Here is a 27,096-nt window from a genome sequence, read left to right as displayed (position 1 = left end):
AGGCAACCGTCACCCGGACAGGTATCGGGAGCCACTATTCTGCCTTTAACGGTGGTCCCTCCGGCTATGCCTCTGCCTCCTCCTTTCCTTCCGGAGCCGGGGCTGCTTGCTCCAGGTCTCCGTGAAGAACTGGACCAGATGGTTCAGGAGGCCATCGATAAGGCAATGCACAGACTCCAAGTTCCTCCTCCACCGAAACTGGTGCCGATTGTGAAACTGACCACAGATCCAATTCCGGCAGCACTGGCACCGCTGCTCTCGAAGAAGGAAGTGCTTATAGCTGTTTTTCCACCGATGGATCCTGGGTCACCGATTGCTCCGGTGCCTTCCCTGCTTACCCTGTCATCGGGAGGGGAAACACCGTTCCACATTCCTCCATCAGGAGTTCTTCCGATACCTCAACCTTCGATGCCGATGCGCCCATCAGTGCCACCGATCCATCCATCGATGCCCTCGATGCCTGCACTAGTGCCTCCAGCACTTCCCTCGATGCCTTTGGAACCTACACCGGGACCTTCAGGAATACCATCGTCACGTCCTTCTCAGGCTCCTAGAGGGGCAGGTCCTGATCCCTATGACACCTGGACTGACGATTCTTCTCAAGACACCGATGACTTGCCATCGCCACCTTCTCCTACTGAAAGCAGGAGAAATTCATAAATTTTGTGAAGGAAATGTCTGAATTGGTTCCCTTCCAATTGTAGACTGAACAAGATGACAGGCATCAAATGATGGAGCTGTTACAATTCCTGGATGCTCCCAAGGAAATAACCTCCATCCCTTTTCACCAGGTTCTTTTGGATCTCCTCAAAAAGAACTGGGAACACCCTGGTTCTGTTGCTCCAGTCAACAGAGAAGCTGATACCACTTATTTGGTCCAGTCAGCCCCAGGATTCCAGAAACCTCAGCTGGATCACCAATCTGTGGTTGTAGAATCTGCCCAAAAAAGGGCAAAAAGATCAAAACCCCACTCTTCCTTTCCCCCAGGTAAGGAACAGAAATTCCTGGATGCCATTGGCCGGCGTGTCTTCCAGTGATCGATGCTTATCTCTCGGATCTCCTCCTACCAGCTATATATGACCCAGTACAACAGGGTCTTATTCAAGCAGATACAGGACTTTGCAGAGTCCCTGCCTCAGCAATTCCAAGAACAACTTCTAATCTTAGTACACAAGGGTTTTAAGGCAGGAAAGCATGAAATAAGATCTTCTTATGATAGCTTTGACACCGCTTCCAGGGTATCTGCAACTGCTATTTCGGCAAGAAGATGGGCCGGACTTGTGCCCTGAAGTACAAGACAGATTATCTGATCTGCTCTGCATAGGAGACAATCTATTTAGGGAACAGATTCAGCGGATGGTGGCGGAACTCAAGGACCATCATGAGACCCTTCACCAGCTCTCTCTGATGCCCTCTGAGTATTCCTCCAAACAGCCTTTCAGGAAGGATACTAAAGTCATTCTTCCGTCCAAAAAAGTCCTATCCACCACAGTCTAGAACTCGTTCCATGAGACCTTTCCAAAAGGCCCAGTCTCGTCAACCTCGTAAACAAAAGCTGCAAGCAGCTCCTCAGCCGGGCCCTGCTTCCGTTTGACTCCTGCATAGAGAGCAGCAGCCAGTTTCCACTGCCTCAGATACCAGTGGGAGGTCGATTATGCCATTTTAACAACAGGTGGCACACAATCACCTCAGACCAGTGGGTCCTTACCATAATCTCTCAAGGTTATCGCCTGAACTTTCTCTCCATTACACCGGACTCCCCACCTCTACCGGCGTGGAGAACATCTGACCACTCACTACTCCTGGAGCAGGAGGTCTCCCCTCCTCCTCCAGTCCAGAGCAATAGAACCAGTACCTTACTCTCAACAAGGCCTAGGATTCTATTCCCGGTACTTTCTTTTTTTTTAATTTATAAGATTTTTATTAACCGGCAAAACAGGAACATACAAAGTAGTGCACCATCTCGGGATATACATCCAAAAACACATATAGAAACTGCTGACAAAATTCCCAACATAGCACACAGTACAAGAACAAACAAGCCAGTATACACTTTTGTGCTTAAAGCCCTTTAACTTCCCCCCATTCCCCCCCCCCCGAACTTCTCATTAAGTCCACATATATTGACCACCTGTGTATAGCTGCAGAGATGGGGAACCCCATTACGCAAGAACCAGACTGGGGCAGTATCTCCAAACAGTTAGAGGCTATGGGCCATTGTTCATATAAAGACCATATTTTCTTAAATTTGGACAGGGTTTTGTGTTTATATGCTGTTATTTTCCCCAAAGTATGGGTCGCTATCATAAGTTTGTGTATATCCTGAATACAAGGCATCTGTGGATCTTTCCACAATCGGGCAAGGGCCCCTCGCGCTACAGTCACAGTATATTTAATAAAAACGTTTTGGTGTCTGGAATAATCTGGATTGTCTTTATTGAGTAAGGCCTGGGCAGGTGTGAGAGAGATTGGCCTTCCTAAGACTACTGTTAACCAATCCGATATGGAAGCCCAATAAGATTGTAATTTAGGACACTCCCACCACAGATGGAAAAAAGTACCAACACCATGGCAAAGTTTCCAGCACTGTTGAGAATGGGTTGGTTGAATGCGGTGCAATCTCGCCGGAGTCCAATACCACCGAAATAACATCTTGTACCCATTTTCTATATGAGCAGCGGAGATTAGACCCTTCTCCAGCGAATGAGAGAGGCGCTTCCATTCGTCCAACGTCCATGAGATGCCCAAATCCCTCTCCCACGCTGTGATATGTAATGCAGGAGTTGAGGGGACACCCACTATTAGGTTATAAAGTTGTGATATATGCCGACGAACCTTGGGAGCCTGCAGACACAACGCTTCAAAAGAAGACGTACTCATGTGGATAGTTCCTATCTTGAGAGTATGTGTCATAAAATGACATGTTTGTAAATAAAAGTAGTAGTCTCGGGAGTCCAAGTTATAACGTTCTTGTAGGATAGGAAATGAAACAAGGCCCCCCGGTTCCCACAAGTGTGCCACCTTGGTTATGCCCAGCGATTGCCAACGGGAAGCTCTCCGTGAGTGCCCAAGCATGTGTGAAAGCTTGGTGGTGGAACAAATGTGTACTAGAAAAGACGACACTGTTATTCACCAAAACTTTCCGCCACCTGTTCCACACGTCCAACGTCGCTTGTACAGTCTCGGGGAGGGTGGGCATCGGACTCCAGGTGGTTCTGTGTTGCCACAAAAGAGCGGATAAAGGGAGACCACCCACTAACTCCTGTTCTAACTGCACCCAGGGCTTTACTAACTGAGAATTGTTCCATTCCACTGCAGCCTTCAAATGTGCCGCTCCGTGGTATCCCAATAAGTATGGCATCCCCATCCCTCCTTGAGATTTAGGGAAGTATAAGAGTGTCCTTTTAATCCTAGGCTGTTTAGCCTTCCACAAAAATTTAAACAACCTGCCTTGCCACTTATTAATCAATTTGGTAGGCACCACAATGGGTAAGGTCTGGAAAAGATATAGAAGTCTGGGTAAAATGTTCATCTTTATGATGGCTAGGCGCCCCAACCACGAAATGTGGTAACGATCCCATTCCTCCAGCTCTTTATAAATTTTTATTAACAGGGGGGGATAATTAAGCCGGAAGAGATCTTTATGACTGCCAATGTAGATTCCCAAGTATTTCAATTTCCCATTGGCCCATTTAAATGGATGCAATTTTTTAAGCTGGTCCACTAGCGAGACAGGGATAGTTATATTTAGCAATTCAGATTTGTCCCAGTTTATTTTAAAACCGGACACGTCACTGAAAGACTTCATCTCTTCCGTAAGTGCCGCAAGAGAAGCTTTGGGGTTAGTAATTGTGAACAGAATGTCGTCCGCAAAAAGGGACATTTTAGAATAAAAGGACCCCACTCCCAACCCATGGATATTGGTATTAGCTATAATATGTTGTGTAAAGGGTTCCAAAAATAGGGCAAGTAGCAGGGGAGATAGAGGACACCCCTGGCGAGTGCCCCGTCCCACGTTAAAGGGAGAAGAATAACCCCCATTGATTTTCAAGCATGCTTGAGGCGCCTCGTACAATTTCGTGACCCAACAAATAAATCTCTCGCCAAACTGGAAAGCTTTCATCGTTTGAAACAGAAAGGGCCAGTGGACCAGGTCAAAAGCTTTTTCAGCATCGATCGCCAAAAGAGCCAAAGGGATACGCTCCACACGAGCCAGCCCTATGAGATCAATGATTTTCCTAACATTGTCCGATGCCATTCTGCCTGGTATAAACCCCGATTGATCCGAATGTATAATTTGAGGGAGATAATTGTTTAGCCTATTTGCCAAGATTTTCGCTAATATTTTCATATCTAAATTTATGAGTGAAATAGGTCGGTAAGAACCACAATTAGTAGGGTCCTGTCCGGGTTTCACCAGTAGAGTCACCCCAGCTAAGTTAGCACCAGTGGAAAGGGATAGGTCACCCTGTAGGGCATTAAAGAGTTTTACTAATAAGGGGGTTATCAATCCAATAAACTTTTTATAAAAGGCAGCCATAAACCCGTCTAGCCCTGGGGATTTCCCCATTTTCAAATGTTTTATAGCCCAGGTAACTTCGGCTGGGGAAATATTACGATCTAAAAATTCCTGGATGGACAGTGAAATGGCCGGAAGCGAGGTTTGAGATAAATAAGAATCTATCTTTTCCAATTCGATTTGTCCTTCAGCTGTATATAAAGCAGAATAAAACCTTATAAATCTCTTCCTGATTTCTGTATTAGATGTGACCATATTACCACGCTCATCCTTTATTTTAATGATATTATTCTGCATTTGTTGAGTTTTAAGCTTTCTAGCTAATTGTTTTCCTGCTTTATTTCCCCCTTCATAATACAATTGTCTCCTAGCAAAAGTCCTTGAAAAAATAGTTAACTCACGCCTCTCCGATCACATTGAACAAAACAATATTCTCCCATCCACCCAACATGGTTTCAGGAAGCACTTAAGTACTGAAACATTGCTGCTCTCCCTACACGATACACTAATTAGAGGAACCGGCACAGGATCCTCTTATCTGATTGCCATGCTCGACATCTCTGCTGCGTTCGACACAGTGAATCACGATGTCCTCCTCAACATCCTCAGGAGTATCGGGATCACTGGAATTGCCCTCGCCTGGATACAATCGTATCTTCAAAATCGCTTTTATACTGTTTTAATGGATAACAATGAATCTGACCCCATCAGTCTTCCCCAAGGTGTACCCCAAGGTTCCTCCCTCTCCTCTACCCTCTTTAATATATACATGCTTCCCCTTACCACTCTCCTCACTAACCTTCACATCAAGCATTTCATTTATGCTGACGATGTGCAACTCATATTCCCTTTCACTGACTCTCTCCAAACTGCTCTACTAAACTGGGAATCCTGTCTTTCCTCTATCAACCAACTCCTCAATGACATGCAACTGGCTCTAAATCCCAACAAGACTGAGCTATTAATCATATCTAACAGGACTACGCTCCCAGACATCCCACCTGCATACTCTTCCACCGCTTTCCCATCGCACACTCGCAACTTAGGTGTCCTTATTGATAATCATCTTACCTTTAAACCATTCATTAAATCCATCTTAAAGGAATGCTACTTTAAGCTCCAAACCATAAAAAAACTCAGACCACTGCTACATTTCTCTGACTTCCGTACTGTACTCCAGGCTATCATTTTGTCTAAGGTAGACTATTGTAACGCACTCTTTCTTGGCATTCCTGCAACACACACCAAGCCGTTACAACTTTTACAAAACGCCGCCGCTAGGATACTATCAAATTCAAAAAAAAGAGACCATATCACCCCCACACTTATTGAACTCCATTGGCTCCTTATTCACTCTCGAATTCTGTATAAAACCCTCTCCATCATCCATAAAAGTCTCTTAAACTCCAACCTTAATTGGATCAACCCCCCCTCCTCCCCCGTACCTCGAATAGACCCACCCGTACAGCCCTACAAGGAACCCTACGTGCCCAATCTATCAAATCTTTCAAACTCTCCTCCACTATAAGCAGAGCTTTCTCTCTCGCCGGCCCCTCTATATGGAACTCCCTACCTCATGATATACGCCTGGAGACATATACTCCCACTTAAAAAAAAAAAACTGAAAACTTGGCTCTTCCAGCAAGCCTACCCCTTGTCACCCCCTATTACATAATACTCCCCTGCTTGACTAAGAATTGACTAAGAGTTGCCTCAATGACTAAGAATTCATGTCTAAGAATTTGCCTTTATGCCCAATGATTTTTGTATTTTGTTCGGTGCTAGTTATGTATAGCTATGTTTATAGTTCCTGTTATACCTATTTATAGATTCTATTGCACCTATTTATTGTCTTATTGACTCTGCAATGCCTAGTCAGTTTTTTCCTCTCTCCCAGTTTAGCCGTTTTCTTCTCAGTTACATGTAAGGGCTCTGCCCAAAAGTTAATTTGTAATTTGCATTTTCTCTGTTATATGTAAGGGCTCTACCCAATAGTTCCTGTTTTTTGTAAACCGATGCGATGTGCGAACGGATATCGGTGTAGAAGAGACTTTAAATAAATAAATAAATAAATAAATAAATAGTGAGCGTTAGCTTATGTGCTATCTGGGCGGTTTCCAGTTTTTCCAACTGTGCCCTCAGTCTGTCCATCTCCTCCATGATTGTGGGAGCTCCAGACCTTTGATGTTGCAAACCTAAGCTATGTAAAAGTTGTAAAATATCTGTTTTGACTTTATTGCGTTCTTTTTTTAAATATGCCCCTCTGGCTATGAACTTGCCTCGGAGTACTGCCTTTAAGCAGTCCCACAGCGTCATAGGAGATATTTCAGCCGTGTCATTGAGCTCTAGGTACTCCTGTATCACCATGTGTAGCTGTTGCACAAAAGAATCATCATCCAACAAGCTCTCATTTAACTTCCAGTATTGGAGGCCTTTATCATAGGAACTGAGCGCTACCTGACAAAGTATAGGACCATGATCGGACCAGGTAATGGGCCCCAATGTCGGATTTTCTACTAAATTAACACAGCTTTTAGAGATTAGAAAAACATCAATCCTGGAATATGTCTGGTGTACTTTGGAATAAAACGTGTAACCTTTGCCCTTAGGAGTCCAGCATCGCCAAATATCTATCAGGTGCCACTGGGATACAAAGGATTTAAAAAGTTTACGATCAGTACCAGAAGAAGTAGCGCTACCTCTAGAGTTGTCCAAATGTGGATTGAGGGTAAGATTAAAGTCTCCCCCTACCACTAAATGCCCCTCAGTGTATTGCTCTATCAATTGGCTGATATGATGGAGAAATAGCCCCTGACCAGAGTTAGGAGCATATATATTAACTAAAGTAAACTTTTCCCCTCCAATATTAATAATAAGAATTAAATATCTGCCCTCGGGGTCTTTGTAGCAGGCCACCTCCTCATACATTACATCCTTGGAGATTAGAATTCCAACCCCTAAGTATTTATGGGTGAGGGGTCTGGCTGCCCAATATTGTGCAGGGTACGCCTGATGTTTCAAGAGAGATTCGTAGCGTTTTTTTAAATGCGTCTCCTGAAGGAAAATAGAGGCATTATAATGTAACAATTCAGAATAAAGACAGTGCCTTTTATATGGTGAGTTCAGGCCCTTAACATTAAGGGACAATAGCGTCAGCAAAACCATGACTGACCCTGAATACTGTCCAATACCACCGCTCCCTCTATGGGGAGAACAGCCACTGGTCTACCGCAGTGCATTACAGTACCCACATTCCCAATAGTAACCATTGAAACCCCCTCGTTGTTGTTAGAGTGGTGGATCACCATAGTTATTCTGAGAAGTTCCCCCATTCCCAAACCCCCTCCCCCCTCCCGCTCTACCCTTATCCCCTCCATTTGGTATGCAACCAGCATCCAAATTAGCTTCTGAAGGGAGGAAGAAATCATCCCCGTGAGACTGCATTTCCAATCCAACCAACTATTAAAGTTAAACAACAATGTTTACAAGAAATTTCCCTTTATGAATGTCAAACCCTTATATCGGATATAGAAAAAACCATCCAATGATACCGTGTACCCATATCACCAGTAGTACCCCCATATCGCTTACAGAGTCCAGACTCTCAAGTCTTTGCATGCTGGGGGGCAGAAAGGTCTGCATTGCATCTCAGCCTTTTATCCCCTTTCTGCACCCGTTGCCATTTTGGATATTCCTCACGTCAAGCAGTTGCTTGTGGCACCGTTTTGAACTGTTCAAAGCCAAGAAGCCTGCATTGTGGAGGAGGGTTGCCGCTTCCGATAAAGATTTGGTACGGTGAGTCTCACCCTTCAAGGCGAAGCTCAAGCCGAAGGGGTACAGCCATCGATATCTGATATTTTCATCCCTCAGCAGTTTGGTAACAGGTTGCATTTCCTGGCGTCTCTTAACAGTGATGGGAGATAAATCAGCAAACACCATTATGGCTTCCCCCTGCCATTGCCACGTGGCCTGCTTCCTCGCAATACTCAGTAGCTGTTCTTTTTTATGGAAGTCATGAAAACATGCGAGGAGGTCTTTAGGCTTGTTACCGACTCGGGGTCCCATGACCCTATGGGCTCGGTAGATTTTTATATCGCTGTCCATATCACCAGTGGGCCGTGGTGAATCAGACGCGAGCAGCATAGTACAAATTTGTTGGACCACCGATATACAGTTTTGGTTCTCTGGGGACTCTGGCACGCCGCAAAACCGTAAGTTGTTCCTTCGTGAGCAGTTTTCAAGGTCCTCCAATTTTTCATTTATCCGCTCCACGTCCGCCTGAGTGCGCGACTGATTTTCCCGAAATTTTTTTAACATGGTCCTCGGTGGCGTCCACTCGGGTTTCCAGTTCAAAAATACGGCGGCCATGTTCGGCCAGCTCACCCTTGAGCTCTTCGATCGACTCCATGATGTCCCTCGTGTTCGAGGTAAGTTCCCGTTTTATTTCGGAGAACCAGCTTTTCATTTCTACTTTAGTTGGCAGTACCCCGTCATCGACTCCTGCCGGAGCCTCCTGATTTGCCGTCCTGGTATCAGCCATCTCCTGCTCCGCCATCTCGTCTCCCTGTGTAGGCCTGTGCTCCACCTCCAGTTTTTGGTAAGAATATTTGCGAAAATCAATTTGTTTTCGCCTCGTAGTCATCCGGGCGGGATGGAGCAGCGATATTAATCACTTTAGAGCGAGGTAACAAGTCGGATGGTATGATATCGCAGGGATTCTTAGTAAGGTTCGAGGAGCTCACGAATTAAGCAGCCATCTCCGAGGGTGACGTCACTTCCTCCTATTCCCGGTACTTTCTAATCCCCAAAAAATCAATAGGCATTCGTCCAATTCTGGACCTAAGTGCCCTCAACACGTACCTCCACTGAGAAAAGTTCAAGATGGTAACCTTGGGTTCCCTCCTTCCTCTTCTGCATAGAGGAGACTGGCTCTGCTCTCTCGATCTCCAAGATGCATACACGCACATTGCGATAAATCCATCTCATCGCAGGTTCCTGAGATTTCTAGTAGGCCCCAAGCACTATCAATGCCGAGTTCTCCCATTCGGCCTGGCATCTGCACCACGAGTTTTCACCAAGTGCCTCGTAGTAGTAGCAGCCTTCCTCAGAACTCAAGGTGTTCACGTCTACCCCTATCTAGACGATTGGTTGATCAGGGCTCCCACTCAACAACCTGCTCTGTTGTCCCTACGTCTTACTTTATACACTCTGATTTCGCTAGGATTTCTCGTCAAAAATGCAAAATTCTGCTTAGTCCCATCTCAAACTTTATCATTCATAGGGGTAGAATTGGACACCTTGCAGGCAAAGGCAATTGGTTGCCTTTCTGCCTCGACAACGAGCTCTCACTCTCATCTCTCTCGCACACCAGCTACAGTCTCCGCGCCGCACGACTGCATGCCACTTCCTCATCCTACTGGGACACATGGCGTCTTCAGTACAGGTTATCCCAATGACCCGCTTGGCCATGAGAGTCATGCAGTGGATGCTAAGGTCACAATGGACTCAATCCGTCCAACCTCTATCAACCACTGTCCACATCACAGACTCACTCCATCAGTCTCTAGCCTGGTGGAAAAATCAGATCAATCTCCTCCAAGGCCTGCCCTTCCAGGCTCCAGACCCTCAAATAATTCTCACCACCAATGCTTCCAATCTCGGCTGGGGAGCCCATGTGGCCGATTTGCAAACACAAGGAACTTGGTCTCCAGAGGAAGTCAAACACCAAATCAATTTCCTGGAGCTTCGAGCAAACAGATATGCTCTCAGGGTATTTCAGGATCGCCTTTCCAATCAGGTCATCCTGATTCAGACGGACAACCAGGTGGCCATGTGGTACATCAACAAACAGGGAGGGACGGGCTCCTTCCTACTGTGTCAGGAAGCTGCGCAGATATGGGCGGAGGCCCTCTCCCACTCGATGTACCTCAGGGCCACCTATTTGCCGCGAGTGGACAATGTGTTGGTGGACAACCTAAGTTGCGCTTTCCATCCGCACGAGTGGTCCCTCAACCCCTCAGTAGCGGACGCAATATTCCAAAGTCGGGGTCATCCTCGCATAGACCTCTTTGCGTCACCTCAAAACCGCAAGGTAGAGAACTCGCAGCCAACACTCACATCCAAGAGATGCGTTCTCCCTCTCATGGGCAACCGGTCTCCTATATACATTCCCTCCACTTCTCTCAAAGACTCTGGTGAAGTTACTTCAGGACAAAAGATGCATGATCCTGATAGCACCTCACTGGCCTCGCCAAGTGTGGTATCCAGTACTTCAAGATCTCTCCATTCGCAGGCACATTCCCTTGGGAATGAACCCGCTTCTGATCACTCAGAACGGCGGGTGCCTACGCCACCCCAATCTTCAAGCTTTGTCCCTGCCGGCCTGGATGTTGAAAGGTTAATTCTTCAGCCACTGATCCTTTCGGAGCCAGTTTCCCGTGTCCTGATTGCTTCACGGAAGCCTTCCACGAGAAAGTCTTACCTATACAAATGGAACAGTTTAAGTCATGGTGTTCTTCTCAATCCCTTTTACCTGTTCCACCACGAAGTTTCTAGACTATCTCTGGCACTTGTCAGAATCAGGTCTAAAAACTTCCTCAATCAGAATGCATGTCAGTGCGGTGGCCGCCTTCCATAAAGGTGTCAGGGATGTTCCTATTTCAGTACAAGCCCTCGTAACACATTTTCTGAAAGGCTTGCTTCACCTCAAGCCTCCACTGTGTCCTCCGGCCCCTTCTTGGGACCTCAATCTGGTTTTGGGTCGGCTCATGAAACCACCATTCGAGCCTCTCCAATCCTGTGATCTTCGCTATCTCACATGGAAAGTAATTTTTCTTTTGCCAATAACATCTGCTCGCAGAGTTAGTGAGTTACAGGCCCTAGTTACCTATCTGCCTTACACTAAACTTCTGCAGGACCAGGCAGTACTCCGCACTCACCTTAAGTTCTTACCTAAGGTATCATCGGAGTTTCACATTAATCAATCCATTATACTACCTACCTTCTTTCCCAGGCCTCACTCCAATCCAGGAGAACAGGCTCTGCATACCCTTGACTGCAAACGGGCTCTTGCCTTCTATCTAGACCGTACAGCTGCCTACACAAAAAGCACTCGTTTGTCTCTTTCCATTCCATCAAATTGGGGCAGCCTGTGGGTAAGCAGACTCTCTCCTCCTGGTTAGCGAACTGCATATCCTTTTGCTATCAGCAAGCATTCCGCTTCAAGACCATGTTAAAGCACACTCTGTGAGGGCCATGGCGACTTCAGTAGTGCACCTACGCTCGGTGCCGCTTCCTGACATTTGCAGGGCTGCTACCTGGAGTTTTCTCCATACCTTTACAGCCCATTATTGCTTAGACAAGGCCGAAAGACAAGATTCTATCTTCGGCCAGTCTGTCTTGCGAAACCTTTTTACAACTTGATGTACCAACACCCTTCCTCCTGCCCATTAGGGTTCAGGATGCCATCTACCAAATTCCACCCCAGTCTTTGTGCCTATTGCACATCTTGGGTACATTTGGTGCATTTCTCGGACATCCTCAGCTTGGTACTCACCCATATGCGAGGATTACCATCCTGCTTGTCCTGTGAGAAAGCAAATGTTGCTTACCTGTAACAGGTGTTCTCACAGGACAGCAGGATGTTAGTCCTCACGAAACCTGCCCGCCACCCCGCGGTGTTGGGTTCGTTACGTTTTCTTATTTTATTTTTCGGCACTTCCTGTAGCTTTAAACAAAACTGAAGGGGGAACCTTGGCTGCAGGTTTAGTGCCATGCTGGTCATGCACAGTAGGTGCCAGTCAAAGTTCTAGAAACTTTGACAAAAGTTTTCAGTGATTGGGTTCCATTCTGATGATGTCACCCATATGTGAGGCCTAACATCCTGCTGTCCTATGAGAACACCTGTTACAGGTAAGCAACTCTGCTTTCTCTCTTCGCCTGTCTTATCAATGTTTTATACTTAACTTGACAATGCTTATGCTTTATCCTATTTTCTTCAGATGGATCCTTCTTCCAATTTTTGAAGGATTTTGTTTGGCTAAAATAGCCTCTTTCGCCTCACCTTTTAACCATGCCGATAATTGTTTTGCCTTCCTTCCACCTTTCTTAATGTGTGGAATACATCTGGACTGCGTGTCTAGGATTGGATTGTATTTTTAAACAATGTCCATGCCTGTTGAACACTTAACTTTTGCAGACACACCTTTCAGTTTTTTTCTATTTTCCTCATTTTATCAGTTTCCCTTTTGAAAATTTAGTGTTAGAGTTGTAGATTTACTTATTGTCCCCCTTCCAGTTATTAGCTTAAATTTGATCATGTTATGATCACTATTGCCAAGTGGCCCCACCACTGTTACCTCTCTCACCAAATCCTGCGTTCCACTAAGAATTAAATCTAAAATAGCTCCCTGTATATTAGCACTGCAAGTAATTTCTTTTACATTTATTTCATGCAAATTTTTTCATGATACGTACGATGTTTTCATCAAAATGATTTGCTTCTAATAGTTATATTTTAAGATAAATTATTCCATAATTTTATCAATTAACAAGTCTCTATTTCTAATAGTTGGTTAACATATTAGAATTATGCACTTACAATTCACAATCAAAACACAAATTGTATGTAACACTTGGAAGTGATAGTAATACTATATCTCTGGCAATGACAATTTTCTGAAAGGGTCATAGAAGACTTATGCTCTTACAAGGAAGACAAATCCCCAGTTTGCTGAGCACTTTTAATATGATCCCACTTACAAGATACTGTAACTTGATATATTTATAAATAAAAAATTCTGATACTTATCAGGATGTTATCTCTTAAGGTGAATGATGTGTTGCTCCAAAATCAGATGGATGAATGGTGTAGGATGAGGTGGGGGAAGAACTGGGAGACACTTCTTAACCAGATTTGTATTATCACTTGAAGTATGCATGCATATTGTATCAAATTTAAAAGTTAACACAAATGTAATTATTTTAACTCAATATTCATGTTAGCATATTTCATTTACTACAAAATTCATTCACATTTTCACACTCATTTAATAAAAAAGATTCCACTTACGGTAAAGAAAGCATCTGTTTTTCTATCATTCATCAGCGTTACCATTTCTCTGTACCCAAGCATAAAGACCTGTAGTTTATCTTGAAATCATTGCATGCTGAGTGGAATAGACAACTTTTTTTTTTTTTTACTGGCTAAAGATGAACCTATCATGTGACATCCATAGATGTGGAATACAAAGAGGATTTCAAAAGGAGAAGACTGGAATATCTGGTGGTGACAGACAGATAATGTGTACCCAGAATGCTTAGCAATTCATGAATGCTTTAAAAGTATCATAGAAACATAGTGAATGACAGCAAAAAAAAAAAAAAAAAAATCAATTGCTCATCCAGTCTTCTCAGTTGAGCTGCTTCTCTGGTTTTCTATCACTGAGTAGATGAGAAGATAACTTTCCATATGCAAACCAACACAAACTTTCACACTGAATTCTGGCAGTGAAGCCTTAACTGATCCCTCAATGCTGCGCTCGCCATTGGAGACATGTTCAAAAACTGTTACACTGCATCACCTCTGCTCCTAGGCCATTTCAACTCCATTATCATCCTTTTTTGATTTCAACAATACCAATACTTTAATTCAACACCAAGGCCCCATTTTATGTCTTATTTCTAAGTTTTGTAATAATCGTATTTAAAAAATGTATATTCCATTATATTCAACTTTTGCTGTCCTCAACAGATTACAACAAAACATTTAATTTAAATAAAGACACACATATACAATATATCACACTATACACACATGGGATAGGTGGCGATGTCCTTTCGTGGATTGCAAACTGGCTAAAAGACAGGAAACAGAGAGGAGGATTAAATGGACAATTTTCTCAGTGGAAGGGAGTGGACAGTGGAGTGCCTCAGGGATCTGTATTGGGACCCTTACTTTTCAATATATTTATAAATGATCTGGAAAGAAATATGACGAGTGAGATAATCAAATTTGCAGATGACACAAAATTGTTCAGAGTAGTTAAATCACAAGCAGATTGTGATAAATTGCAGGAAGACCTTGTGAGACTGGAAAATTGGGCATCCAAATGGCAGATGAAATTTAATGTGGATGTGCAAGGTGATGCATATAGGGAAAAATAACCCATGCTATAATTACACAATGTTGGGTTCCATATTAGGTGCTACAACCCAAGAAAGAGATCTAGGTGTCATAGTGGATAACACATTGAAATTGTCGGTTCAGTGTGCTGCGGCAGTCAAAAAAGCAAACAGAATGTTGGGAATTATTGAAAGGGAATGGTGAATAAAACGGAAAATGTCATAATGCCTCTGTATCGCTCCATGGTGAGACCGCACCTTGAATACTGTGTTCAATTCTGGTCGCCGCATCTCAAAAAAGATATAATTGCGATGGAGAAGGTACAGAGAAGGGCTACCAAAATGATAAGGGGAATGGAACAGCTCCCCTATGAGGAAAGACTAAAGAGGTTAGGACTTTTCAGCTTGGAGGAGAGACGACTGAGGGGGGATATGATAGAGATGTTTAAAATCATGAGAGGTCTAGAACGGGTAGATGTGAATCTGTTATTTACTCTTTCGATAGTAGAAAGACTAGGAGGCACTCCATGAAGTTAGCATGGGGCACATTTAAAACTAATTGGAGAAAGTTCTTTTTTACTCAATGCACAATTAAACTCTGGAATTTGTTGCCAGAGGATGTGGTTAGTGCAGTTAGTATAGCTGTGTTTAAAAAAGGATTGTATAAGTTCTTGGAGGAGAAGTCCATTACCTGCTATTAAGTTCACTTAGAGAATAGCCACCTCCATTAGCAATCTTATGGCCTGGATTGGCCACTATTGGAAACAGGATGCTGGGCTTGATGGACCCTTGGTCTGACCCAGTATGGCATTTTCTTATGTTCTTATACAACATACATAAGCATATAATAAAAAAGAAAATTGGTTCTTACCTGCTAATTTTCGTTCCTATAGTACCAAGGATCAGTCCAGAGAATTGGGTTGTGTATCCCTACCAGCAGGTGGAGTCAGAGAACAATTAGAACTTTGGGCACTGCTACATAACGAGAGTGCCACCTGCAGTCCCTCAGTATTGACCTGTATCCAAGCCAAACAACCAAAACTAACGGGCGAAGGGGCGACCGAAAATCACTGTCCCCCACTTCGCCCCAAGGAAACAACATGAGTAAATAAATAGTTAGGAAAAAACTGCTCCAACAACCGTAATCTGGAAAAAAGGAGCTCTATGAAAAACTAGGCAAATTGTAGCCAACACAGTCTTTCGGTAACTGAAGTAAGGGGTAGGCCTCTTGACTGATCCTTGGTACTATAGGAACGAAAATTAGCAGGTAAGAACCAATTTTTTTTCCCCTATATGTACAAGGATCAGTCCAGAGAAGTGGGATGTACCCAAGCCACCCTACACTGGGCGGGAACCCGAAAGACCCGCACGTAGAACACTTGCACCAAAGGACGCCTCATCAGAGGCCTTAACGTCCAAGCGATAATGCTTAGTAAATGTGTGCAAAGAGGACCACACCGCCGTCCGGCAGATCTCCTGAGCTGATAGCAACTGACACTCCGCCCAGGAAAGTAGCCTGAGCCCTGGTGGAATGAGCTCGGAGACCCAAAGGCACTTGGCGGCCGCGGACCAAGTATGCTGAAGTAATAGTCTCTTTAATCCATCGAGAAATGGTCGCTTTAGATGCCTTGTCCCCTTTCTTTGCACCCCCGAAAAGAATGAACAAATGATCGGAGCATCCGAAGTCATTGGTAACCCTTAGATAACGCAATAAGACCCGACGCACATCCAAAAGAAGAAGATCCTTGTCCTGAGGTGATCCCCTGGAACCCTGCGGGAACTCTGGAAGCTCCACTGTCTGATTAACATGAAAGGCCAAAACCACCTTAGGAACAAAGGAAAAAACCGTGCGTAACGTCACCCTAGCATCGTGAATCTGCAAAAATGGGTCACGGTACGACAGGGCCTGCAATTCAGAAATCCGACGCGCCGAGCAAATGGCCACCAAGAACACAGTCTTCAAGGTTAGATCTTTCAGGGAAGCGGTGCGTAGAGGTTCGAAAGGAACGCCACAGAGCACACGCAATACAAGATTTAAACTCCAATCTGGACACACCGCACGGACGTGAGGTCGTAAATGTTTGACCCCCCCTTGAGAAATCGAACAATGTCAGCGTGTGCTGCAAGCGAACCACTGGCAAACTTTCCCCGCAAGGCTCCCAAGGCCGCTACCTAGACCCGAAGAGAATTGAACGCCAAACCCTTCTTGAGCCCTGATGCAGAAAATCCAGTACCAGAGAGACCTCGACCGTTAATCGCAAGAGCACTGATGACACCAGGTCTCAAAGAGCCTCCATACCCTCACATAGGCCAGGGAAGTGGAAGGACGTCTTGCCTGCAATAGAGTGGAAATTACTTGTTCAGAATAACCACTCAATCGTAAACATCGCCTCTCAAAAGCCAAGCCATGAGAGAGAAGCAATCCTCCCGATCCAAAAAGATGGGACCTTGACGAAGTAGATGCGGTAGATGAGCCAGCTGCAAGGGACCCTCTAGGATCAAGCGAATCAGATCCGCGAACAATGGGCGGCGTGGCCACTCTGGTGCCACCAGCACCACCCTTCCGGGGTGGAGTTCTATGAGACAGAGAAGCCGACTGATGAGAGGCCAGGGGGGAAAGGCATACAACAGAATCACTGTTGGCCAGGGGCACACCAGAGCGTCGAGTCCGACTGAGCCTTGTTCTTTTCGACAGCTGAAGAAGCGTTCTGTCTTCACATTCTCCCGCGTTGTCATCAGATCCAACTGTGGGATCCCCCCCATCTGGCACAAATGCGGTTCCATGCTTCGGGAGACAGTTCTCAATCTCCCGGGTCACGTTGTCACCTGCTGAGAAAATCTGCCTGCACGTTGTCCACGCCTGTGACATGCGATGCGGCAATTCCCCAGAGATGACGCTCCACCCAAGCGAACAGAAGACGTGCTTCGAGCGCCACCGCGGGACTTCTTGTCCTGCCCTGTCGGTTGATGTAGGCCACCGTCGTCGCATTGTTGGAGAACACTTGAACGATGCGTCCCTGAATCCAGGGTAGAAACGCTTGTAGGGCAAGATGTACCGCTCTTGTCTCAAGACGATTGATGGACCACGAGCCCTCTGTTGGACACCAATCCCTTGGGCGGATCTGGTGTCGCACACAGCTCCCCAACCTGACAGACTCGCATCGGTGGAGACTATCAGCCAATTCGCTGGGTTCAAATCCACCCCCTTCTCCAGATTGTCGCGCGAAAGCTACCATAACAGACTGGCTTTGGAAGCAGAGACAAAGGTTGGTGAAACTGTTCAGACACCAGACTCCACCGTGACAACAGTGCACGCTATTAGCAGACGTAAGTGGGCGAACGCCCACGGAACCAAGTTTAAGGTGGACGCCATGGATCCCAGCACTTGCAGATGATGCCACACAGTGGGTGTTTGTCTGAGAAGAAGTGCCTGTATCTGGTCCCGGTCCGACGCCAGAAAGGCTCTGCCTTGCAAGGTATTGAAAGGGGCTCCCAAATAGGTTAGCTCTTGGGTGGGTTCCAGGTGACTCTTCTGAAGATTGATGACCCATCCAAGCGATCTGAAGGTGAACATCACCATGCGAACCGATCTTTCGCAGTCCTCCCTGGTCTTGGCGCGAATCAGCCAGTCGTCCAAGTATGGATGGACCAGGATCCCCTGCTTGCGAAGGAAGGCTGCTATCACCACCATGACTTTGGTGAAAGTTCAAGGAGCCATCGCCAGACCAAATGGAAGGGCCTGAAACTGGAAGTGTTGTCCCAAGACCTTGAAGCGTAGAAACCTCTGGTGACATAGCTGTATCAGAATATGCAGATAAGCCTCCATAAGATCCAGGGACGCAAGGAACTCCCCTGTCTGAACAGCAGCCAGTACCATCCGCAGAGTTTCCAAGTGAAAACAAGAGATTCAGAGACAACGGTTTACCTTCTATAGGTCTAGGATAGGACGAAACGTGCCCTCCTTTTTGGGAACCACAAAGTAAACCGAATAACATCCCCGACCCTCTTCTGCCTCCGGAACCGGGACAATGGTCTGTAGCTGGATCAGGCGCTGCAGGGTCTCCCGTACCGCTTCCTGCGTGAGGCCACGCGGGACTCCATGAACACCTCCTGCACAGGACATGAAAGCTCTAGAGCGTAGCCTTCTCTGATCACCTCCAGGACCCAACGGTCTGAGATGATCCTTGCCCATTATGTGTAAAAGCTGGACAATCTGCCACAGACAGCTTCGATGATGGCATGGGGACTCGTGGCTTCATTGGGAGGGTTTACTACCTCCTGTCCCGAGGTGTCCAGAATCCCGGCCGGGACGACGACCCCCTCGAAAGGACTGTTGCTGTCCTGAGGTCTGCTTAGACGTGGAAGGTGAGGAATACCTGCCGGAACGAAATAGGTATGAATTCCGAAAACGCGGCCGCGAAGGAAACAACTTTCTGGTGGGCCTTTATCTTCAGGCAACTTATGCCCCTTAGATTCTCAGAGTAGCTTTACCAGCTGCTCCAATTCCTCACCAAACAGGAGCTTACCCTTAAAACGGGAGGTTACACAGCTGAGATTTTGAAGACAAATCCGCTGACCAATTGCGCAGCCACAGCATCGGCGCGCAGCCACTACAGAAACCATGCTGCGCGCTGAAGTTCGCACTAGATCGTAAGGCGCATCTGTTACATATGCGATGCCCGCCTTCAAACAAGCGCCCTCCAAGGCGGCACCACTGCCAGCTCCTGTAGTGGTGTTAGAGGCCTGAACCCAGCACAAACATGCCCTTTGCATGAGGCTGGCACAGATTGTGGCCCGAAGACTCAATGCAGCCACTTTAAAGACTCACTTCAACTGGATCTCCAGCTTACGGTCCTGCATATCTTTTAAAGCAGCAGCACCCGCTACCAGAATAGTGGTCTTTTTTGTCACGGCTGAAACCACCGCATCCACCTTCTGAATTTTCAGAAGATCCAAGACATCTGTTGAAAGAGGATAGAGCTTGGCCATAGCTCTGCCCACCTTGAGCCCCGCATCCGGTGAGTCCCACTCGCGGGTCACCAGCTTGCAAACCTTTTTAAGCAGTGGAAAGGACGAAGTGGGCCCCCGTATTCCGTCAAGAACCGGATTAACCCCATCACTATCTGATTCTTCCTGAGAGATCTTAAGCCCCAGAACTTCCAACACTTGGGGAATAAGGGGTCGTAGTTCCTCCCGCTTAAAAAGGCGGACCACGCTGGGATCATCCCCTTCTGTGGGTGGCAAATCATCATCTGTAGCATCTTGATCAGGGTTCCCAAGATCAGGAACCAAATCTGGAACCTGAGCCAAACCTGGATCTGGAACTCCAGAGCATGGGGGCTGGGTCTGCGGCCCCTGTGGACCATCACTTCCCCCGCGGGCCTGCTGTTCCTCGAGTCGACCCTTCTTGAGTGGTGGCTTGGAAAGACCCACTGACTGAATTTGCCTCCTGAAGCCCGCCTGCTTTCTGGCCAGGAAAGCCTGGTGCATTAACAAGACAAACTCCGGCGAAAATCCCTCCGGGTCTCCATCTGCTGGAATGGGATCCTGAGGAGCCGGTTCACTCAGTCCCCCAGTGCTGTCGTCCGCCACAAGGGCAGAGACTGGAGGGGATCCCTCCTCCCTTGAGCCTCGGCATGAAGACCCCCTATCCCAGGGGAAGGGCTCAGGGCCCGACGAATTCTCCATCCCTAGGAAGGATAAGGGAGGGAAAAAACAAAATTAAATTCTGCCTTCGCGCCCACATGCCTGACAGAGCGCGGAGAGAAAGCGAGGGCCCCTTGGAAAAAAACGCGCAGCCACGCGGCCCAGGAGCTGAGGGGAGGAACGGAAAAAATAGAAAAAAATGGCACGCTACTGGCGGTCCGATATCGGGAAGGAGCAAGGCCGCGATAACCTCCCCCACCGGAGCTGAAGAAAAAAATGCATGCCGAAACTGAGGTGGGAGAAAGAAATGCCGACAGGCCCGTTGCAACGGGTCACGCTACTGAGCGCGTGAGCCGCACAAAAAACTGGCCAGGGAAGAAAGAACACTACTTACCCCGTCCCTTCAGAGCAACCCAGAGCCCGGGAGTAGAGGGAAAGGGGGCCGAAGGGCTGCAAACACCCAGAGTGCTTGCAAGGCTGGCTGTCCCAACCTGACTCCTTACCTCAGCTCGAAACCACAGAGGAAGTCTCACTCAGTTTTACTTTTTTTTTTTAAACTTTACTGAGTCCTGTAGAGTAGAGAGGGTCGAAGAAGCAGCTTTCGGGGAGCAGCCATGGAGGTGAGTAACCAGGAGCCCCTGGACTTCACACTCTGAGTGGTGACGGACGAAACCCAGATGGAGGTAACCAACCCCCCAGATGTCCGGCTTCGACTGAGGGATGGCTCACGAGGGTCCTTAACACCTCAAGAAGCAATCCTGAAGAAAAAAACCCGGAGAAAAAAAAATCTAACTAAACTGAAAAATTAACTAAGACTGCAAGTGCCTGTCTTCCAGCTGCTGGAGTCAGAGAAATACTGAGGGACTGCAGGTGGCTCTCTCGTTATGTAGCAGTGCCCAAAGTTCTAATTGTTCTCTGACTCCACCTGCTGGTAGGAATACACAACCCACTTCTCTGGACTGATCCTTGTATGTATAGGGAACAACAGGATTATAAAATTATTAAAACTATGCATTAATCCATCAAGTAACTTAACTCTTGCTTATGGCAACTCACAGTACTGGTTTCTTAAGGGGAGATGGAGAAAGCCCGCTTAAATAAATGTTTGTAGTTTATTCTTAATATCTGACAATTCTGGCACATCTTTTAATTAATGAGGCAAAGTATTCCATAATATAGGGCTTGCAACTGAAAAAAGCTCTTTTACAAGTCACCTGCCATCTAGCCTCTGAATGATGGAACAGTAAGAAAAGATTTTCTTTCAGAATGCAGTGGTCTGGTAGGACAATATCTTTGGAGAAGATCATTCAAATATACAAGTCCTTCTTCCTGAAGCTTCTTGTATGTCATCATCAGTATTTTAAATTGTATTCTATACTAGCTGAACTCTGCCACGCGTTGCTGTGGCTGAGCCTGGTTAAGTTGAAAAAACAGAACAGAGCAGTAAAGGTTACAGTTAGTGTGTGGTTTTTTTGGTTTTTTTACCCCAAATGAACAGCACCAGCAAAGAATAGTTTAAATATGCAAGCACACCTTCCTGGCCCCCCCCCCCCCAACCTGGCGAAATAGAGCAACCCACGCTACAGCCCCCCTCTCGGGAGATGTGGAGAATGAGTGCCCCCCCACCAGTGAAAAACACGCGGCGGAAAATAAGAACGGTCCCCCACCGTGCTCCTCCCCGGCTACCTGTGTAAACTGCCAGCCGGTGGCGAGGGTGTGTGCTAGGGTTTGTTCCGCCGGCTGCCATGTTGCAAAACTTCACTGGTGAAAGTGGTGCATCAGGATTCCTGACCTAGTAAGGGCAAATGTCCACTGAGGATATGGCGCTGACGGGCTCTTGCCCTTACTATGTCACATGGTGTACCGACGTCATTGTTGTCTCCGTATAGCATAGTAAGGGCAAGGTCCGCTGGCGCCATTTTGGTTGCTGGCATCCGACGGCCCTACTGAATGCGATGTGTCCCGGACCGTTCCTGTGGTGCCGGCGGAGAAGCACGGACTTGTTTCAGGTGTAGTGCGTGATCGGAGTGCAGTGTGTGGGTGGGTGGAAGAGAGTACTTTAATTTAAAATCGGAGGGTGTGTGAAATGTGTGGCTTCCCAATGTAGCAGCCAGGAATTCGTGTTTTTGGTGTGTTTTGGGAGGGTGGGTGAAATAAGTGACATTGGTAGGCGCGTGGTGTGATGAGTGTGGATTTCTGTGTGTTATGAAGGAGTGTGAATGAAAGACAATAGCCCTGTGTGGGGGTGGGGTGTGAGTGTGTGTGAAAGGTTAAGAGGTTGCGCTTGCGCTGACTGCCACCAGATGTTGCTGTTTTGTGTAAGCAATTTTTTAAACTTGTATTACCTGTCACAGGTGTGTCCTATATGTAATGTAAGTGTATAAGATCCTTCCCGTACGGGAAGTGAATGTTGTGTGCAAATTTGAACGCATTCGGTTAAGCGGTTGGCGAGATTAGTGACGACGTACAAACTATTTAACATTTTTATTTATATAGATGATACAAGTAACCAATGACGTTCTCTCAAATATACAGTCATGTGCTTCCCACACAGTGAACAATCTAGCTGCTGTATTTTGTATTAATTGGAGCACATGTATCTCCCCTTTCAGTAACCCCATATATCATGCATTACAACAATCTGGCACTCTGTATCAACAGTTGCACCACAAGTCTGAAGTTAGCCTTATACAGAGCATATTTCAGTCACTACACTGTTACACGCATCGGCCGCAGCAGATCCGTGGCTCGGCCCTCTCACCTCTTTCAAAGGAATCCAGCATCTGGTCCCTCGTCTCTGGCGACTGGTGGTTGCCGGCTCCATCCTCGGGCCACCCCTGGTGCCTCTGGCTCTGCTACAGCTTCTGATGCTCCATGTTGGGCCTCTCTGCATGGCCTGCGGAGAGACGCTGTCGCGACCAGCGCCGTTCCCCTCCCTAAGAGCACACTCGCGCACAGCTAGTCTTTAAATAGGGTCCGCGGAGGGAACCTGGCCACAGCTCCGGATGATGACGTCGGCGGAGCTCCGGTATATAAGCCCGGGCTCCGCCCTCTCAAATCGCCTTTGCAACAGGTCCCCTCGCCAGTCAAGTACTCGTTGCTTCTTCAGTTCCTGGTTCCCGATCGCCTTCGTTCCTGTTTCCTTGTTCCTTCGTCTCTCCTTCAGATTGCTGACCTGGTTTGACCTCTGCATCGCCTGACTACTCCGTTGCCTCTCTCCAGCCCCTGACCTCTGCATCGCCTGACTACTCCCGTTGCCGCTCTCCAAACTCCCTTGGAGGCAGGAATGAATGTCAGATTGGTGCACCAAGCACAAAGACCGAAGGAGAGGGGAATCCCTACAAAACTCCCCTTCTCCGATTATATTATTATTTTTTTTTTACACTTTACCTGAGCTCAGCCCGTCCCAGCTGAGTACATAAATCAGTCTCCAGCTCCGGGGTAGAGGGCATATACCCTCACTGCCGCGCTTGGCTTCCTGCACCCGCTAACTTTAAAAAAAAAAAAAAAAAAATACAGCTGAAACAGCCAAGTCTACGCTGGCTGAAAATCAGCTACCAGACCAAGGCACTCATCTGAGGGAGGGATCCAAGGATATCACCTCAGGAATTCTCGACTGAGGGAGGGACCATAAGGTATCACTACAGGAGAGTGGAGCAAATTAAATTTCCTTCTTCTTTTCTCCTTCTAAAACTGAAGGCAATTCATCTGGCTAACTTACTTATCTGGATCTGTTTCAATACTAGCCCCAATAATGATTGTGATGTCTGCTAAGTAAGAGTTTAATGGGAAAACTGGCACTGTAGAAGAAAAAAAAATAGAAAATGTTTTTTAAAATATTTATTTAAAAGGTCTCTGGGAAAGTAATAAAAACTCCATCAAATCACTGAAAATTGATTTGTTTTTATTAGTAGGAAACAACTATCACATCACAAGTCAGGTCTGAATGACAATACCTTTTCAGTGTACTAAACATATGACTTCAGTGCTATATAATAAGGCTTACTATTTGTCATCATGCTTTATAATTTCAGAGGTAGAGAAAATCAATTATGCTTTTTCTTAAGCAATTTTAAAATCTTTACCTCATCCTGTAACTGTATATGGAACTCGGAAACCAGTGTTCTCCTGGCTGGTGCAGAGACAATTTTTTAAAACAGCAAGGATAGCAAAGGCCTTTTCCACAGCCTCCTTATCTATGCTATTCTGTAAAGGATTGTCTAGAAAAGCTTCCAGATCTGGCACAGCTCCCATTAAAAGTTGCACTGTCTTTATAAAACATTTCATAGCTCTCTTTTCTTCTTTCCCTACTTCAGTTTTGTCTTCTTTCTTCTTTCAAATCCTTTTCAATATCATTTCTGTAGTCGTTGACATCACTCACCTGAAATTCATCATAATTTCCCACATTTTGTATTTGTTGATTAAGGTTTTCAATTTTATTCACAATCTCTTCTTCACTAACTTCCTCTGTGTAATTGGAGTTTGACTTTTCTTCTAAAGGTATCTGTTCTTGATTCATGTCTGGCCTGATTGAAATACTGACAGCTGGAACCTGTGTGGCAGCATTCGGCTGAATCCCAAGAGACATTTTAGCGGTTGATGAAGAAATCATAGTGGGTTTTGTTTCTTTAGTTTTATTTATGTCAATGATATACAAATGTTGATTTTCCTTTATACCAGATTTGTCTGCTTCATTGCTTTTTGTTTTCTTTTCTGTAATGCTTTCTAGCAAGCTCTGCAGAATATACTGAAGTTGTGTCAGGGTTTTTTGCTCTTCCTTTTTTAGTTTCACGTTAACTGGTGAATGAGGCACTGAAAGACATTATTAATGATTATAATACAAAATTATCATAATACACAATTTATAGAATAGACAGTATTTTTTGTTATAAGATATTCCATTGTACATGCATATCTATTTATAAAATAGTAAGGTGTAAGAGAACAATGAGATTCATTAAATTTAAGCACGTAGCACTAGGCATGTCAAATTACTAACCTGTGCACTTGTAAAACAAAATATGTACAAATCAATCTTTCATGTACTCAGAATATGGTTGATAATCATTAAAGGTCCATCATTTATAGGGCTAAAACATTGCTTGGCTCTTGAAGCAGCTATAGCGTTGCCATGCCCACTATTATATAATCAGTGGTCCAATGTCATTTATATATATATGTTTTGAATTATGCATTTAAAAATATGAGAAACTTTTTTTTACACTTATCTTGGTAATATTCCAATATTCAATATAGTTCCAGTGCTACCAGCACTATCAAACACTGATCCAGCGATGCTCTACATTCAAAGTGTATCGTAGCTGCATGCTTGCTGGACCTTCATTAAATGCTCACTTTCATTCACAAAACATATTGTAACTATTACTTGCTGTTACTTGCTCATCATCATGAGACACCAAAGCACCCTACATAGTCCGGGTTTCGGAAGACACGCTTCCTTCTTCAGGGGATGGTTCTATCTGGTTCAGTGACATCTGACGTCATTCAACTTACTTGGATCAGAATGGCCATTGGACCAAAGATTATATAATAGTGGGTGAGGCAACACTATAGTTGCTTCAAGAGTCAAGCAATGTTTTAGCCCCATAAATGATGGTCCTTTAATGATTATCAACTATATTTTGCGTGCATGAAAGATTGATTTATACATATTTTTGTGTTACAAGTGTACAGGGTGGAATTTTGACTAAGTTTGTATTTATCGTATTTTCCACATTTTGGACAGTGTAAAGTTCAAGCAAAATTACTAATTTACATGTCAACTCCATTTTTCTAATCATTTGGTTTTGCTTAAACCCCTCTACCTTTTGAGTAAAACATTAGGAGGTCCATATTCAGCTATTATTCGGTTGAGCTAGCTAGCTGGATAAACCTATCCTACTAACTTAGCCTGGATATTCAGTGGCGCGGCTGTGCCACTGAATATACCCATCTATCTAAAAGTTAGCCACATAAGTCTATCTGGCTAACTTTAAAACAGGTCTTTGCATGACCAGTTAGCCAAATAACTCTCTGAATATGAGTTATCCAGCTAACTCAACTCCTCCCAATTATGCTCCTGCCCCACCCACCACTTAGCTGGATAATAATTTAGCCAGCTAAGAAGTTATCTGGCTAAGTGGCTGCTGCTGATCCCAGGCAGATATCCAGTCGCTGCTGAATATGGACCTCCAGAAACCTAACTCTTGTAGCTGTTTAAAACTTTCAGAATTAAGAAAGGGCAATTATTTATCTTGAATTGCTGTTCTCAGAAGATGGCATACTAATGCAGCCATGGGATTGTTAGATTTGTCAGAAGGATTCCCTGCTAAGTTGGAGAATTTTCACAAAGATCACATGCTACTGGGTGGTGCTGGAGCTGTTGGAATTAACTTTTCTTTTTTCTTTTATTAGTCTGCAAAAGATAATTAAAAATGGACTACTGAAATGGGAAATGTAAAATTCATAAGAGATTGAAAATACTGTAAAAACAAGTTTGCTTACCGTAAACGTTGTTTCCGTAGATAGCAGGATGAATTAGCCATGCTGTCCTGGGATCTGTCAATCAGGTCCGGGAGGCGGAGCTTGATAAAGCAGAGGATGGTTTTTGTTTCCTCTGCGGCTGCGTGTGGGCTCCCGCGCAGGAAGTACAGATTCTCCTCAGTCTGTGATTAAGCAGTGGTAGATCGAATGATTGGTGATTGCCAGGGAGGAGGGTGGGTCAGCATGGCTAATTCATCCTGCTATCTACGGAAACAACGTTTACGGTAAGCAAACTTGTTTTTTCCCGTCGATAGCAGTTATGAATT

General features: G+C 45.4%; 1 protein-coding gene across 1 annotated transcript in view; it reads right to left on the bottom strand.

Annotated features, from left to right (window-relative positions):
• NOX5 (NADPH oxidase 5) overlaps nucleotides 1-27,096 on the bottom strand; it is a 141,596-nt gene that overhangs the window by 85,638 nt on the left and 28,862 nt on the right. The window lies entirely within an intron of this gene.

The sequence above is a fragment of the Rhinatrema bivittatum genome, chromosome 13 (genome assembly GCF_901001135.1).
Source record: "Rhinatrema bivittatum chromosome 13, aRhiBiv1.1, whole genome shotgun sequence".
NCBI lineage: Eukaryota > Metazoa > Chordata > Amphibia > Gymnophiona > Rhinatrematidae > Rhinatrema > Rhinatrema bivittatum.
Note: the sequence above shows the minus strand (reverse complement) of the source record. Positions and strands in the feature narration are given on the sequence as shown.